The 17359-nt window shown below is 52.1% G+C and overlaps 2 protein-coding genes across 2 annotated transcripts in view; one reads left to right on the forward strand and one right to left on the reverse strand.

The window, feature by feature from the left end:
* HDLBP (high density lipoprotein binding protein) overlaps positions 1 to 15337 on the reverse strand; it is an 83478-nt gene extending 68141 nt beyond the window's left edge. The window contains exon 1 of the mRNA XM_072618792.1: positions 15141 to 15337. The gene's annotated coding sequence lies outside the window, so the exon portion shown is untranslated. The remainder of the gene's footprint in view (positions 1 to 15140) is intronic.
* Positions 15338 to 15391: 54 nt separating this feature from the next.
* Positions 15392 to 17359, forward strand: part of SEPTIN2 (septin 2) — a 33526-nt gene continuing 31558 nt past the window's right edge. Inside the window, exon 1 of the mRNA XM_072618812.1 lies at positions 15392 to 15569. The gene's annotated coding sequence lies outside the window, so the exon portion shown is untranslated. The remainder of the gene's footprint in view (positions 15570 to 17359) is intronic.

A 17359-nucleotide genomic window follows, 5' to 3' on the forward strand; every position in this document is an offset into this window, starting at 1 on the left:
ACAAAAAGACCATTCCTTGAAAATTCCTTGAAAAGATTCTAAGAAATTATGTGGCGTGACCACAGTCAAGGGTCGAATGGGTCAGTACGTGCTTTGCAAAGCTTTAAGGCCATGGAGCTGTTATTGAGATTGTCACAGGGCAAAAAAGCAGTAACACCAGTGCCAAGTTTGGACACCAGCACAAAGTGGGTTCTGCTCTTTGCTCCAAGTCTCCCCCCTCCCTCTAGGGCACCACCGCATGGAGTCATCCACCTTGCCCCTGTTAGAGCTGGCACACTGTATTCATCACACCATGAGCGCTGTCCATTGACATGGTGGTGGGCACCACTAGCCACAGACATGGCTGAGATTTTGTGATCCTAATTCTGATCAGAGCTCAGTGACTGGGCCACACTGGGGCACGTCTGCCTGCAGGACACTGTGCTGGTAGGGGTGGGGGTAGGTCCCAGGGCCTGGCTTCAGTCCTGCCCCTTGCCCCTGGATGTGACAGTAGCAAGTTCCTTCACCTCTCTGGGCTTCCAGGGTCCTCATTTGTAAAATGAAGAGGTGTGCAGTTAGAAGACTGCAAAGATTCTTTCCAGCTCCAAATTCTATGATCCTCCCATTCTGTGATTATCTTTTGACAGACTATGTATCCCAGTTTTGGACAGGACGGTAACCCTATTTGGGGTCTGCACGTACACCGTGGTGGTTGGGCTAGGGAATGGCCATAGAGTTGGTAGAGGATTAGAGGGTCTCACAGAGATGAGAGGAAGGGTCCAGCCAGGCCTCTCTTGGTCACCTCAAGCACACTAGATTCTGTATCACTGGTGTAGAAGCTGGCACTGTGCAAGCACCTGGTATGTGCAACTGGCCCATATCCTTTGCCAACTCAGAATCAGACACTGCCTGCCTTCCATCCTGAGAATGCCCTAATGCTGGGGAGGGGTCTGCTTAAGCCTTGAGACTAGAGGGAGGTCATTAGGATCTGAGCGGAGAGGGCTAAGGTACCAGGACATGATGGAACATCCTGAGCCCAGTTTGGGGAATGAAACGAGTGGCAGTGCCTGTGTCCAGGCTTATTTAGGCCCTGCCTACTTCAACCCTCAGCCTGCTCCAACCATGACTACCCCACAGGGTCCATGCAGCCTCCCCAGAGGAAAGGAGAGCTGACACCAGGAGGAGGATCTGCACAAGTCATTCATTAGAGCCTTTTACTATTTCATTAGGACTTCAAAGAACTTGCCTTCTGGTCCTTGAAATGGGTTTGCTGATCACTGCCTGGGCTCAGGACTCTGAAGGCCCTGGCTGCTCACTCAGCCAGAGAAGAAAGGGCAAGCTTTCTCAAACAATCATTCAAGTCAACAAACATTCATTCAGCACCTACTGTGTGATACAGGCACAGCCCCTGATCTACCCCCTCCCCATAGCTCACATTCAAATGGGAAGGGAGGACCATGGGCTGGGGCAAGGGGCAAAGTCCGGGCATTGAAGGACAGCTGCTCTAGGCCTTCCTCAGTCACCCTGTAGTGAGTACTTACCATGTAAAGGCACAAAAGGGATAAACAGACAAGCTCCAACTGCCTCCCCTTGGAGGGGAGGACAACAAAGCCCTGGAGAAGGAGGAGGAGGAGAAGGAAGAGGAGGAAGGAGAGGAGGGGGAAGAGGAGGAGGGGGAAGAGGAGGAGGGGGAAGGAGGGAAGGAGGGGAAGGGGGGAAGGAGGGAAAGGGAGTAGGAGGGGAGGAAGGAGAGGAGGAAGAAGAGGAGGAGGAAGAAGACAGGAGGAAGGAGAGGAGGAGGAAGATGAGGGGAAAAGGAGAGGGGAGGGGGAAGAGGAGGGGAAGGGGACAATGAGGGAGAGAGGGAGGGGGAGGAAGGGGAGATGAAGAAGGAGAAGGAGGAGGGGGAGGAGACAGTACAGGCATTGGGCCACGTGTATCACCAAGGTCCCTTTCTGCTAGAAATCCCCAAGGTTTCTCCTAAGGCTCAAGTCATCTTATAAACACCAGATGAGCCTAGTGAGGCCTGGGCAGTCACAGGCATCCCTGGCTCCCACTCCAGTCTGCTGCTCACATGTCTGCCTCTACGTCTTGCCACCCCAAGTCTTTGCTAACGGAGCTGAATGGGAAACTTCATTAGCTTTCCTGTGAATGTGAGGGACCCTGATGAGAGAAAGCTGCCACCCTGGAAACACTGACCCAATGGGATGGGCACACACTAAAAGAAGCCTGCAAAGTCCAGGTCCAGTCAGTGCTCCACAAAGGGCTCTCCTTGCTCTGCTCAAAATTAGTCAGCAGAGAGGAGGGGATGAGCCTGGCCACCCCTGTCCTCACAGGATGGAGATCACCAGATTTCCCAAAGCAAGAAAATCCTTTGGACAAGGACTGTTCTGAGTGGATCACTCAAACCCATGGAAGAGAATAGACAAGAATCTGCGAGGCTGGCAGTGGCCTGACGGAGCAGAGGAAACAGACTCAAGTCCCCAGAAACACCGACAGGCAGCCAGCTACGACAGAGGGACTCTATGATGTGCTATGGACGCTGTTGCCTGTCATCAGGCTAGAACAGGGAACAAAGCAGTCGAGGGGGCAACCAGGCAAGGGCAAAAGCCCAAGGTGGAGGCTGACTCAGAGGCAGAGGAAAGGAGAGGATTTGGAAGCAGAAGAGCACCAGGAACAAACCAGCCGGCCTTCTTACAGGGTGAGGGAAGGTCTGGACCCGACCTGAAGAGTCTCTTCTTGCTCTCAGTCCCAAGTAAATGACTCCCCCAGAGAAAAGACTAACTTCTCGCCAACAGCCACTGCCCAGTACTTCCCTCTAAGTCTGGGAGAGTTTGGCAAGTGAGGATTTCATAAGTCTGTGGAACTCCCCAACAGACACAAACCCTTTCATCTTAGAGGACTGTCAGCCAGGATGTAAACAAGGGAGGCCTGAAATCCCAGCCTCCCTGGAACCCTAGCCTTCCTGGATCCTGGCCAACCTGGCTCTGATTGGTACTGATATCGGTCCACCAGTTACCAGCTCGTAAGGACAGATTCCCCCTCCTGCTCCAGCACTTTGGCCCTTCTCCCCAGCACTTCCTGGGGGCTGACCTCTGTGCCAGGTCATAAGCAGACACACTTAGCCAATATTCCGAGGGAGCCCTGCCTCCAGTGATCTTTCTAAGACCTAGTTCCTATTACGCCTCAGTCCCCCCAACCAGGGTCACATCTAGTCCTCAAAATGCAGCTCCCCATTTCCTTGAATTATATTGCTTCAAGGTTTGCAAAGCCCTTTGATAAATATCACTTCATTTAATACTCACAACAACTCCGTAAAGCCATTATTATCCCCATTTTACAGATGAGGAAACTAAGGTTGAAGTACAGTAACTTGCTCAGGATCTGCATTCAAGTCTTCCTTACTCTGAGCATAGCGTGCTACTCACCACACCACCCAGTTGCCCCTCAGGACAAAAAGCAGCTTTCTCAGTGGGCCAGGGCAGGCCTTTCCCCACCTACTTGGAGTGCTCCCACACTGCACCTCACCCAGTGCTCAAGGATCTAGCTCAACTAAGCAGGTGCTGTACTGTCTGGCCCCTTCCCATCTTCCTACACATCTGGAAGCTTTTCCTCCCATTTCTGCTTATCGAAATCTCCCCTACCCAAGAACCAGCTCATGCACCCCCTCCTCGGGATGCACCCCCTCCTCGGGAAACCCCTTTCATCCCAGCAGTCTCCGAACCTCAGCCTCGGCCCTCTGCCTGTACCACCTTCTCCTAGGTGTTTGCCATTTGCATTTATACTGTGGCTACCTGCAGGCTGTCACTATGGTAACCACAGCTCCCGAATCCTCACTGGGTAGTCCCCTATTGCAGTGAAAGAAAGACCATTTAATGAGTTTAGCAAGGTGTCAATGCATTTCATCTGTGGTTCAGAAAATACTTGTTTCATTATTTCCATTTGTGTCTGACTCTCTGTGACCGTCTTTGAGTTTTTCTTGGCAGAGACACTGGAGTAGTTTGCCATTTCTTTCTCCAGAGAAAACTGAGGCAAACAGGGTGAAGTGACTTGCCCAGGGTCACACAGCCAGGAAATGTCTGAGGCCATATTTGATCTTTCCTGTCTTCTGGACCCAGTGCTCTTATCTACAGCACCACCCAGTTGCCCACATCAGAAAAATGATAATCAAATACATTTCCCCTTTTTTTCTATTTAGGAACCCTGTGATTCTTAGCATCCTCACTGACATTTGCCACAACTCTATAATGAAGGAGGAAGAAGAGGAGAAGGGGGTCCATTTGGCAGTTCCATTTCACAGGTAGCCAAAGCCAAAACAACGAATGACTTACTGACTGATCTAGTGGTCCTGAGCTCAGTGGCACTTAGCTGGGCAGTCAATCCATTCTGGCTCAAGAAATGGCCAGGGCTTGTGCTGTGGCCGCAGACTCCTTAAAAATGGAGGCCTGCACAGGTCACATCAGCTGAGGCACAAAGGAGAGAGGCAGCTGCCACCCAGTGTGAGGATAGCACCTTAAAAGCCCTTTCTCATGTTTCCCCTCCCCTCCCCCTACCTGGGACACTGTGGGGTCCTAGGGCCAGAAGTGAGCACCAAGTCTTGTAGTTAAGTGGGCTAAGCTCTGTTTTCTGTGACTGAGGGCATAGCCAAGATACCCTAGAGGTGGCCAGCACAGCCTTCCTTCTAGGATACATGCTGTACCCTCCAACAGAATGGAAAGTCCCGGAAGGCACCAACTATTCTTATTCTTTTGTCTTTGGATACTCCACACCCAGCACATGCCTCACACACAGTAGGTGTTTTAGGAATGCTTCCAGAATGCACTTGCAAAAAGAGATTCCCTACAGATATTAAGGTTCTCCAAATGCCACATCCATGCTGCTGAATGAATGGACCCAAAGCCTAGAACACACAGAGTGTTCTGGGAAAATTCATCACAATGTGGTCTAATGCTAATGACCAATAAGCAAGAAGTGGCCAGGGGACATTCACAAGCAGTGCTTAGAACAATGGTCAATTCTTAACAAGAAAAATGGCTCCTGAGTCACAAGAGGTCATCGTCCACCTAGCAAAGGGGCCAAGATGACAAGATGGAAAAAGAGACAGGCACACTGACACACTTCTGGGGAAGTTGCTCATCCCTTCTGCAAAGCCATGGAATTATGCAAAGAGATGGACTGACTAGGGACCCCAATGGAACTCAGTGTCCATGGCCTCTGACCCAGAGATTCCAGTGTGAGGGAGAGAACCCATGGAGGGAGATGGCAAAAACAAAGGCCCCAGAGTCACTCAAATAGTAAAAGTCACATTTTTTGTAGCAGCAAAGAAAATGCCCATGAATAGGATGGAGTATTGTTACTGCACCAGAAGAAAAGATGAATATGGTGAATATAGAAAAGCACAGATTTATATGAACTGATGCCAGTCGGTCAATAAACATTTCTTAAAGTGCCTACTGTGCGGCAGGAGTAGGCGAATGGCTGAGGATACCAAAAAAGCTCCCAGTCTAATCAGGGAGACAGTATGTAAACAACAAGTGATAGATGGGGTAGATAAAAACAAGATACCACACACAACGACTTCTGAACACTGTCAATTATAAGGAATCACTGGACACCCCTGGTCCCCACCCTTTCCTTTGCAGAAGTGGGGGTCCAGGGGTGCGGAGCACTGCATACAACATCAGACTTTTGGGGATAGGTTGGTTTCACATGACTTTTGTCCTCTCTTTCTCATGTTTTTATTCTTTATTATAAGCGGCAGCTCCCTGGGAGGAGAGACAAGGAGGGAACAGTGGGAAACGTACATTATGCATAAAAGATAACAGTAAGAATTCACTCCAGTAACATCCAAGGTGAAAATGGACTGCAGGTAGACAGGGAGACTTGCTGAATGATGCCAATAAGAAGGGAGCCTCGCATGGGACAGAAAGAAGAAATGGACAGTCATTAATCCCAGCCACCACCAGCCCTCGAGGGGGACAAGTACCTCACCCCACACTCTTGGAAGAATCACACGTACTCCCAAAGACAATGGGAAGACCCAAGGTGGGCTTCAGTGAGACACTGAGCACATAAGAAATGACATTCAAAACAGTCCTTCCTGAGAACAGGAATTAAAAAGGAGAAAAGAAGAAGGGGTGGTCATGAGACCAGCAAGAGACAACATCCTGGCACATACCGAGACAGGAATTGGGTGGTTTTGTCTCATGTTTTCATGGTGCCTTGTACAGGGTAGGCTTGAAGTGAAGATTAAATGAAGACGGCCTCCAAACTTTAAGTGGAGATCTTTTTTAGAGAATTTCTGAGAAAATTGAGTTAAGGATGTAGGCCTAGGAGAGGGGGACAGAGCAGAGTGCTAGGCCTGGAGTCTGCAAGAAAAATGAATGTTAAAAGTTGTCTTCACAATGGAAAAACTAAAATGCTATTTTTAAAAAAAGAATATAAGTCCAAATCCCCATCCTGGATAAGTCACTTCACCGCTTTCTGCCTCAGTTTCTTCAGCTGTAAAATGGGGATAAGAGCTGCCCTAGCACTCAGGGTTGTTTGTAAACTGTAAAGTCTGAGTAACCTCTTGGTGCCCTCTGCTACCCTGACATGAAAAACTGCCAAGGTGCTGACCCACAATGGAAGAGAGTCAGACCTAGTCCTATTCTCCCCAGCTAAACCAAGGGAGCTGCCATCTGCCTCTCTGAAGCCCCTCTCCATAAGCCATGTTTAGCACTTGGCTATCATTGCTGTAGGTGTAGGGCTGGAAGATACTCCTGGGGTCAGATCTGGCAGAAGAGGAAGCTGATGCCCAGTCAGAGGGCGGCAGGCCTTGAACCCAGGCCATCTCCATCCTGAGTCAGCAGCGCTCTGCCTGGGTCTCGCTGCCCACCCAGCCCATGGGCTCCAGGGCAGCCTGGCCCCACTCAGGACTTGTTGTCCTAAGACAGCATCCATCCTGATGGTGCTGACTTGGGGGAGCCTATAGGTTCCTCCAGGCCTGCCCCATCAGCCTAGAGAGGGTCCGCTAGGGTTTGTCCTACAGGATTCCGATCTGTCATTCAACATAACATTCTTGAACGAAGCCCAGCATTCGGCTGTCACTGAAATCATGAACAATCCCACTCCACCCGGAGAAGTCAAAGCCACTGAGACCCAAGAGGGCCAGACACAGGTGTCCCTCCATCCTCCATCAGCACAACGTGCACCCAATAACTACCATCAGTCAGTGCAGTCATACAAGTGAAGAATCCACATAAAAACAAACTCTTAACTTCATGGCAGGGTAGAGTGAGTGCTGGGCTTGGAATTAGAGACCCGAGTTCAACTCCAGCCTCTGACATTCCTCAGGGAGGTAATCTGTGCCTCAGTATCTTCCTCTATAAAATGAGGTAATAATGACCCCCATTCCAGGGCTGCAGTAAGGATCAACATTAGAGAAATGCTAGCCAGAAGCAGTTCAAACCATACAGCCCCCACTTTGCCCCAATCCTCTCAACCACAGAAAGGTGCTGTCAACGGTCTTCATGAAAAGCAGGCACACTACCTAGGCCCCAACTTGGGGGGGGGGGGGGGTGTTATATTCTAATATTTTGATAACAGAAATAATTATCAAATAACTAATTGTTAATATTGGGAGGACACAGGATTTATCCCTTTCTGAAACCTTATTCTCTACTAGGCCACGCCAGCATCTGAAAGACATCGCTGACAGTGAGAATGGATTCACTTTCTCCATCTTGTTCAGAGCCCAACCAGGTGGGGAAGCCCAGTGGACTCTGCTCCAGCTAGGAGGGGATAAATACTTTGATTAGATGGCCCAAGGCTGGGGGTGATGTGCAAGTAAAGGACAAGATCCAAGTCAGGTCCCCTAGCCCCTCATTACTAGTTAACCATTCAAAGTCAGCTGTCACCATCAGGAACACCTATCCTTCTAACTACGTATGAGCACGGAGCTCCATGAGGGGTCTTTCACAGTCACTGACACCTTTTATTAATTATATGCCACCATCATTAATAAAATGATTAATTACCCACAAGTTTCATCTCTCCAGCTTTTTATATATCACATAGCTGTATTTCAGTATCATTTGCTTCCATTATAATCCTATGTATGTGAAAACATGGTTCAACCTGTATGTACAAAAATATTTATAGCAGCTCTTTCTGTGAAGAATTGGAAGCTGAGGGGACTCCCTCCTCGGGGCGGGGCTAATCAAGCTGTGGTGTACGACTGTGATGGCCTGCTACTGTGCCATAAGACATGACATGCAGGATGCTCTCAGAACAAACTGGAAAGAACTCCACGAACTAATGCAAAATGAACTGAGCAGAACCAGAGCACCGTGGCATGATAACGTGGTGGGACTTAGCTATTTATTCCCAGATATACAATGATCCAAGACAATCCCAAAGGACTACTGATGAAAGATACTAGCCACCCTCAGAAAAAGAACTGCTGGAGTCGGAGTGAAGACCCAAGCACACAATTTTTTACTTTCTTCTTTTTCTGCTTTCTTTCATAATATGACGACTATGGAAATTGTTTTGCATGACTGCAAATGTATAACATATTCAATGACCTGCCTCCTCAATAAGGGGTGCTTAAAGGGGGAAAGGAAATTTGGAACTTTAAATTTTAAAAAACTAGAATGAAAAATTTCTCTTTCCTTCTAATTGAGAAAAATTAAATTAAAAAACACACAAACAGATTTTTGAGGAGTCCCATATACTTTACCAGACTATGGAAAAAGTCTGGGACGTACAAAAAGCTCAGACCCCCTGATCTTGAAGCCAGGAGTCTCCCATACTGGGGGAAACTAAGGTAGGTAGCTTGCTTGAATGGGAGAGTTCTGAGCAGCAGTAAGGCCACCAGGGTCAGTAGCAGGATGGGGAGCTCCTCAGCACGGGTCTTCAGGCTGCCTAGGCAAGACAGACTAAGCCTTCAGCAGCCTGAAGCTTCTGGGCCCATGAGCACAGGCATGGGCCCATTCAATAGCAAGATACAGTCTCAAGGACCAAAGTCAAAAGACCCCACCTCTCTGGGGCATTCCTCTGATCTAGCAAGTAAGCTGGCATTGCATTGTTAAGAGCCCTACCCAGGCATGGCACCCCGGGCAGTCAGAGCTCCTGGCCGTCAATCTGGCCTCTGCAATACCCCGGGGGGATGAGGGATCTTGGCCTTGCCCCTAAAGCCTTTCTGGGTCACCATTCCCTCCAGCTCATGGGCAGGCCCTCCACCCATAAAGATTACAATCCCCTTGATATCATGGCAGGCAAGTTCCTGAGTGGCTGCATTCAGAAGTGTTAATGCCCCACCTGGGCTCAAGACTCAGGATAAACCTCTTTAAATCTAGCTTAGCTGTTCCTGGAGTGGAAGACACAGGCCAGCACAGGCGGGCCTCTTGCGAGTGATGAGATCTTTTCAATGAGATCTCTCTAAATGTGCTCCTGCCTTTAAATAAGGAAACAAAATACAAGAATCATTAATACCAAAAGAAGTTACTTATTAAACCTAAATTTCTTTAGCTTCACTAAATAAAAATGAGAGTAGCCTTCAGACCAAAGGGATCCTTGCTGATCTTTCCACACCAATAACAGCAGCATCACGCTAAGCAACCGGACCCCCACCAAGCAACCAGACCCCTGCCCCTGGGGCGGTAGGAGGCAGGCGGAACCCTGCCTTTGGGGCAGTTCTGGGAAGACAAAGAGATGGCATTCTCAGATCTTAGAAGAATGACCTCACCCTGCTCATCCCAAGGGTGGTTTGCAGCAGGGCCTCAGTAACCTCATAGAGGCAATGACAATTCTTGGGACTGGCGGGACTGTCACAAACATCCTGGATTCAAAAGGCACAAAAGCAGGTCAGCCAGTCAGTCAGCAGGCACAGATGGATGGCGAGTAGGCTCACTGACCATGTGCCAGGCGCCATGCTAAGTGCTGGGCACAGAGAGCCAAGCAAGGCAGCGTCTGCCCTCCAGAGGCCCCATTCTGATCCGCCTATGGAGAGTGCAGACCTGTGCAACACACCAGGGCACATGCATGATGCAGAGAGGATCTACAGGTCGTTAACGGGGATCATCCCAAAGGGGAGGCTCTAGCAGAGAAGGATCTGGAACAAATGCTCCAAGAAGGAGCGAGGGATCTCAGAGAAGTCTGGAAGGAAGCTAGGGACATTAGAAGGGGGGACAAGGAGCAAAGTCAGTGAAAACGTACAGGACCAGGGGATGACACATCCTGTGTAAGGAACAGCAGAGGCCAGTTCTTGCTGGAATGGAGAGTGTGGGGAAGGGAAAGTGACTGCATAGGAAGAGGCTGGGACAACGTGGAGGTCACCAATCTGGTCGATGAGGAGGAATGTTGGGAGAGAAGGATTCCAAGTTCTGCTTGCTGGACAGGTTGACTTTGGAATGCTCATGGGACACCCAGTTCAAGATGTGCAGCTCAGGAGAGAGCACAGGGTTGGCTCTGGGAATCATCTGCCTAGAGATAACAGCCAAACCCAGATGTGCTGGGAGGTGGCAGGAGCTAGGGGAGGGAGTGGTTTGAGACCCCAGGTTAGTCACTGGCAGCAGACCAGACACAATTAGACATGGACACACATGGATTCAGAAGGAGAAAGAAGGACATTCCCTGGCTAGGTCCAGGGAACGAGGGGCAATCAGAAGGAAGGATAAATGAGTTAGTCGTAGATACCTGGGAGCTGACAATGAACAAGGCGATTCCGCAACCCTTCAGAGCTCTGATGACCCCCGTGACCAGCAATGGCGCTACGAGAAGGTCTGGAAAGAGGAGGGCAGCTGTCCTTTAGTTCTGTCCGACAGCCTTCTATGGAGAGCACAATGTTGCAAGAAAAGAAGAGAGCCCAAAATAAATGAAGAAAAAGGCTTCCCTAGGCCATGGGCTGATACTGACTTTTAGATAATAAGTATCACTGGAAAAAACGGCAAGAGATGAAGATGGAGGGTCCTGAGAGCAAGAGATCCTGGGAAGATGAGTGGCTCTGGCCAGACTGGGAAGGTGCAAAGACAGCAAGGCTGCCTCGATGGCTGTGCCAGAACCCAGCTGACCTGCAGAGGTTAAAGAATTGGGAGGCCTGCTCATCAATGGGAACAGCACAGTTCCCATGGATGGTGGGGAGGGGAAAGAAAGGAAAACTGGGACTCAAGTAAGCCTGGTCCTGCCCAGGAGATGAGGAGGCTCCAGAGTAGGGGGACACACAGAGAGGATCGGGAAGTAGTGGTCCGAGTCTGGCACTCCTGTAGAACTGGAGCCAAGTGTGAGTGATAGCCTTCTCAGAACTAACCCCAAGCGCTTAGTCAGTGGAAAGAAGCAAAGATGGCAGATCACATGGGTGAAAAAGTTGTAAGGTGGTAATAATCTCAGAGAAGACCTCTCTGCTGAGATTAATCACATGGTATTGGGGTAGGGGGAACAGTAACAGAGAAGGAGGAAAGAGAGACAAAGTAACAGAGAAGGGAAGTGGAGGAGAAGAAGAGAAGCGGAGAGCGAGGGGGAGAGAAAGAGGGAGGGGGAGGGAGAGAGGGGGAGAGACAGAGAGGAGAGGAGTTAGGCGGGAGAGAAAGGAGAGAGGACACACAGATTTGGCAGCCTGTCTGAAACTAGACAGGGCTTTGATGTGTAAGATCTTTTTAAACCCTGTAAAAAAAATCATCTCAAAAACTGGGTGCACCAATTCGATAGAAGCCAGCAGGTCTGCCCATAGGATTGTGCAGCAGACACTTTGCAAAGGGCAGCAGGGAAAGCCAGGAGCAGCGCTTTGTAGGCTCTGCCTTTTCTGTGAAAAAGCTTCCGAGACAAAACCTCTGATAGGCCCCTTTACAGGGTTCCTAGGATTGTTACCATGCAGTAAAGCCACATTCTGGGCTTCCACTATATTTTATGAAAGAAAAATTAATGACCAGCTAAAGCAGAATAACCACTCAATGAAGGAGAGAGTGGTTGCCTTAGTTGTGACCAAATCAAATCTGAGCCCAGTCAACCAGCATTAGGAGGAGCCTACTGTGTGCCAGGCCCTGTGATGGGGGCTTTGGAGACAAGGCAAAATGGAGTCAGTACCTGCTCTCAGGGCACTCCCATGCAAGGGGACAACATATAAACACCAGAGGGAAGGGCACTGACCTTACGAGGGACAGAAAAATTCAGTAAAATATCCTCCTTCCTGTTTGAAGGAAGGAAAAGGTCAGGGCATAGCAAGAGCCCTCACCTTTGTGCAAGCTGATATTAGATGATGCAACCAGAGGCCCAAGCTTCAAAGTATACACTGAAAAAATCATCTAATTCAGGATCAAACTAAACCTAACATGACCCAGATAAGGAGTTGAAGGACTTTTCAATGAAACCCAGAGAGGAGATGGGCCTCAGGAAGGTATCTTGTCCTGGCTTCCGTCATTCAAAATCCAAGGTCTCACTCTGCCACTGAACCACTACCACGTACGCATCCTCAGACCCAGGCACTGCCATCATTTCTACCCTGGCTGCCCTCCTCAGGTCTCTCCATCATGGTCCTCCCTGGAAGTTCAGGAAGTCCTACCTCTGACTGGAAAGGGAGGGCCCCCCAAACCTAATGGCCCTTTCTCCTTGACCTCTCAGCAGCTCTGAATGCTTTCCTTGACCATTTTCTTCTTTCGTCTCGGACTGCTCCTCATCTGATGGATTCCCTCCAGGTCACGCCCCTTCACCATGGTAGTCCCTTGGGCCTCTGTTCTGGATCCTTCGCTCTCCTTTCTCTGTACCACTTCACTTGGTGATCTATTAGCTCCCCTGGACTCAAGCATCATCTCTACGCTGGTAAAGCCTGCCCCAGACTTTCTGCTGACCTCCAAAACTGCATCTCCAATTGCATTTTAGACATCTTAAACTGGATGTCCAGTATATATCTTAAACTCAACACTTCCAAGATAGAATTCTTTCTCCTTTCCCCTAAACACTCCCCCAATCCCCTTTCCTATTACCACAGAGGGTACAAGCTTGTACCCCAGGAGTCATCCTGGCCTCTTCACTATCTCTCACCCTCACACACACCCTGTTGTTGCCAAGGTCTGACCTCACCTCAGCAGTACTACCACCACCTCGGTGGACCCTCAGCACCTCCCACCTGGACTGTGGCAACAGCTGCAAAGGGGAGGGGTCTCTTCCCGCTCCCATCCATCCCCTACTCAGCCACCAAAGTCTGGTCACATCACCACCTACTTAGTAAACTCCTGTGCCTCCATATGACCTCCAGGAACAAATACAAAAGCTGAGTTTGGCATTCAAAGCCTTCTGTAACCTGGTCCCTTCATACCTTTCCAGTCTTCTGACATCTTACTCCCCACTATGTGAGGACTCTTCCATCCAGAGACAATGGCCTCCTGACTCTTGTGCCACCTAAAATCTCATCTTTTACAAAAAGCCTTTCCCAATCCCTAATTCCAGTGCCTTTGTCAGTTCAGCCAGTACAGAGCTTTCTTCCTGTGTTTTTTTTTCATGTTTTCTACCCTCTTGGATTGTAAGCTCCTACAGGTAGGGCTGTCTTCAGACTCTTTTTGTATGCCTAGCACACTGCAGAGAGCCTGGCACATAGCAGGCACTAAACATGTTCACTGATTGAAGCCCATTGTTGAACCCAGTGCCTGTGAACACGTAGGAAGTGTTTAACAAATGCTTGCTAACTGACCAATACCAGTCCAATACCTCAGAGACAAAAGGAGGAAATAGACCCATATCTACCAAAATGTTTAGAGGAGCTCTTTTTATAGGGCAAAGGACTGAAAACAGGGCACCCACAAAGTGAAAAACAGTTGATTATATGAAGAATGTTCATATTACAATCTCACAGCCCACAAGAAAGCGTAAGGCAAGGCATAGTGGCTCCAGCCATCTGTAGGCCTGGGCACTGCTGGGGCATAGGGTGCTGGCCCATAGTAGGCTAAGCAAGGCTGGCACCAAGGCAGGGAGACCCTGTAAGCTAAGGGTGGGGGCCCAAGCTGCCAAAGACCAGGGCAGGTCAAAGCTTCAGTCAATCACTGGCTGGAGGAGGCCAACTCACTCACAGACACCTAGACCCAGAGTGAAGTGAGCTCCAACACACCAGGGCCAAGGCAACCTCCAGAGGCCACCCAGGACTCCAGGACTCCTAGTGGAAAGGTGAGGGTGTCCCGGTGCAGGAATCTGTGCCACGGGCACCGCAGGGGAATAGCTGGGAGGGGGACGTCTTTCTTTAATGAGGAAATGGAAAAAGGGAGGGGGCAGGCAGGGCTGGACTTCAAGGCAGGCTGCTGGAGCAAAAGCTTGCAGGTGGGCGGCAGGACGGTCCCTCCGCGCCAGTCCAGGGCCTGGGGAAGCGCCTTCGCCTGCTTGCCTCAGTTTCCCTGGCTGTCACCCCCGCTCTACAGGCGCAGCCCAAGTAGACAATGACGCTCCGGAAAGGCTGGCTGCTCCCCCGCCCTGCAGGGCGCCCCCCTCGGCTCTGCCCCCCCCGCCCGGCTGCGCCGCACGGCCCCCACCTCGGGGGGAGGGGGACACCCCGGCTGCCCCAGGCCACGCAGCCGCGGGCCCGAGGGGGCACGGAGGCCGAGCCCGCCGAAGGGGCCAGGGGCAGTAATCCTGCGTGACCTGGGGCGGGCCCCGCTCGGCTCCGGCCTCAGCCTCCCCATCGGGGCCCTGGCGGCGCTCCATCTCTCAATGCAGACGGGGAAACTGAGGCCAGGAGGGGCGGAGCCCGGGGGCCCTCCCGGGCGAGCCCCCGCGCCGCCAGGGGGGACAGGGCAGGGCCGGCCCGGGGGAGGCAGCGCAGGCCGAGGCCGCAGGCCCAGCCCGGCGGGCCTCGGGCCTCGCTCCCCCGCCGCGGAGCGAAGCCCGCGTCCCCTGGGACCGGCCGGCCCGACTCGATGGTGCCCGAGCCGCCCCGCCGCCCCACGTGACCGGCCCGGGCCAATGGCGGCCGGCCGCGGGCCATAGAGCGCTGCGGAGCCGAGGCTAGAGCGGCGCCCCCCGCCCCCGAGCGTTCAGCTGGCTCGCTGCTGCCGCCATGTTCCCGGAGGAGGCAGCAACCAGCCGCGGCGCCTCGCTCCCCCTGTCCCCTCTCCTCCTTCTCCATTCCCCCCAGAAAGCAGTCTGAAAGACGCCCGAGCGAAGGCTCCGGTGTCCTCTCTCCTCTGCTTCCCTCACGTTACCTTCTCTGCTCTCTCAGCGCAGGAAGACCCAGCTCATACGGTGGGGGCTGTGTCGAAACAGGAGCGAGCCGCCATCTTGGTAAAGGAGAAGAGGCTCCACCTGACCTCCAAGCCTCTATATGGCCAGCCACCTCGGGAGGGACACGGCGCCTGCGCGGGAGGCGGGAAGCGAGGCGGGGGGGAGAAAGAGGAGAGGCGGAGGCAAACGCGTGGGCTGCGCCTGCGTACTGGGCCATCTAGCTCCCCAGGGAGGGGAGGGGGGAGGGGAAAGAGAAGGGAGGAGTCGGTGGGCGGAGCTGAGGCGCGTGCGTGCGTACGCAGGGCGTGCGTGCGACTGCGCGCTGGAGCCCGCGGCTGGGCTGGGTCAGACTGCCGTCTGGGAGCTCTGCGTGTGGCTCGCCAGGCCGTTCCTTGCCTTGGTCCCGCGCGGTAAGTGAGACTCAGGGCCGCCGGGGCCCGTCCTCGCCGGCTCTCGTCCCTCCCCGCAGGGGCCGCGGCCGGAGGCCGGAGCGGCCTCTCCTGCCCCGTAGTCCGGGAGACGAGGAGGGGCCCTCGGACCAGGGGGGCGGGGTGGGGGAGGGGCGGGCAGGAGCCACTTCCGGCCGCTCCCCTCCCTTTCTTGGTCCCGCAAGGACTATGTGAGTGATTTCCCCCCGCGAGTGGAGAGGGGTCCCGGGGGTCGGCCAAAAGGAGAAGGGGCGGGGGCCTCCGGGAGTCTCTCGGAGGGACGATGCCCCCGCCCCCCGCAGTTAATAGGCGCCCCTCGTGACTCGGTCTCCCTTTTGGGGACCCCCCAATCCATCGCCCTTGTGGACTGCTCCCCTAGAGGGCTCTCGGGCCTGGGGCGGTCCGGGGTCCGGCCGAGACACCGAGGCCGTGGGCCGTTTTACAGACGAGGAAACTGAGGCGGGCGGGGTGGAGTGACTTCAGACAGAGCCAAGGATCCGCCTGGGTGGCCAGGCCAGGAAGGGTGGAGGGGCCGCTGGCGTCCGCAGACGTCGCTGTCTACTTACCCTCTCTAACCCAGACGTAATTCCGAGGTCAAGGAGGGGATTGGAGTCCTGGCCTGCAAGGCATTTCACATCTGCGAGTCTTTAGATCCTTAGAGATGGCCGTGAAGGCCGGGCTGGAGCAAGGCTCGTGGGTCCAACCCTCAGGGCGCCTGCACATTTCACGCTTCATGTAAAAGCGGAGGTCCGACTGGACGGACCCTTGTTCCGGTGCCCCCAGGGCTGTGGCTCTGAGTGAGCAGAAGGATGGTGGAGCTAGTCCTCAGAAGCAGTGGGGGAGGTGGGGTTGACCTGGTCATGAGACCTCCAGGAGAGAATGTCTGGTTAGAAGGGGATACTGCTGGACTAGAACCCAGCTGAGATTCGTACACTGGAGAGTCATCGCGCTCAGGTCACGATTGAATTCATGGGAGCCAAGGAGAGCACGAAACCAGGATGATGAGATGTAGAGCTGGCTCTTGAATTGAATCTTGAAGAAAGCTGTGGGTTTGATGAGGCAGCCTCTGCGGTCATGGAGACCAAAGAAACGTCTAGGGGTCTCCAGGAGTGGAGGGTCATAAGCCTCAAAGGTATCCTGGAGCCTCCAAACCAGGGGAGTTTGTCTTTGGGACTGAAGGAAGCCATCAATGACTTCCTGATTATCCATGGTTAGAGCTGAGCTTTCAGAACATCATTGGCAGCTCTGCAGAGGGTGGATTGGAGAAGGGATAAAAGAACAGGGAGATCAGTGAAGAAGCTGTTTCATTAGTCTAGGCAGCAGGTGAGCTAGAGAGGTGGCCTCCCAAATGAAGCCGGGAACATTTATTAAGTTCCTAGTGTATGTTGCAAACACTGCTGAACACGGAAAAACAGTCCCTGCTCTTGCCCAGCTAAGCTTACTCAGGCTAATGGGTAAGATATCTTGGAGACAGTTAAATGAGGCAGTGAGTGGGAGGGATACAGAGGGAGGATAGAAAGTCTAAGAGAAAAAAATCAGATTACCCCATTGTAATTGACAGTTAATCAGAGAAGAACAGCAGGCTTGCCAGTCACAGTGAAGTCTTGATTGAGGCTGGCTGACAGGTGTGTGGTGGACCCAGTTTGCTTTGTTCCAGGACTATCCCCACCAGCATTGCATGGTCAGAGAGTAGTCTCCAAGTAAATATATTTCAGGAATAATGTAGTGATCAGATTTGGCTAAAATCTGTTGGCTTGGAGGGCAGGAAAGCA

Source organism: Notamacropus eugenii, chromosome 6 (genome assembly GCF_028372415.1).
Source record: "Notamacropus eugenii isolate mMacEug1 chromosome 6, mMacEug1.pri_v2, whole genome shotgun sequence".
NCBI lineage: Eukaryota > Metazoa > Chordata > Mammalia > Diprotodontia > Macropodidae > Notamacropus > Notamacropus eugenii.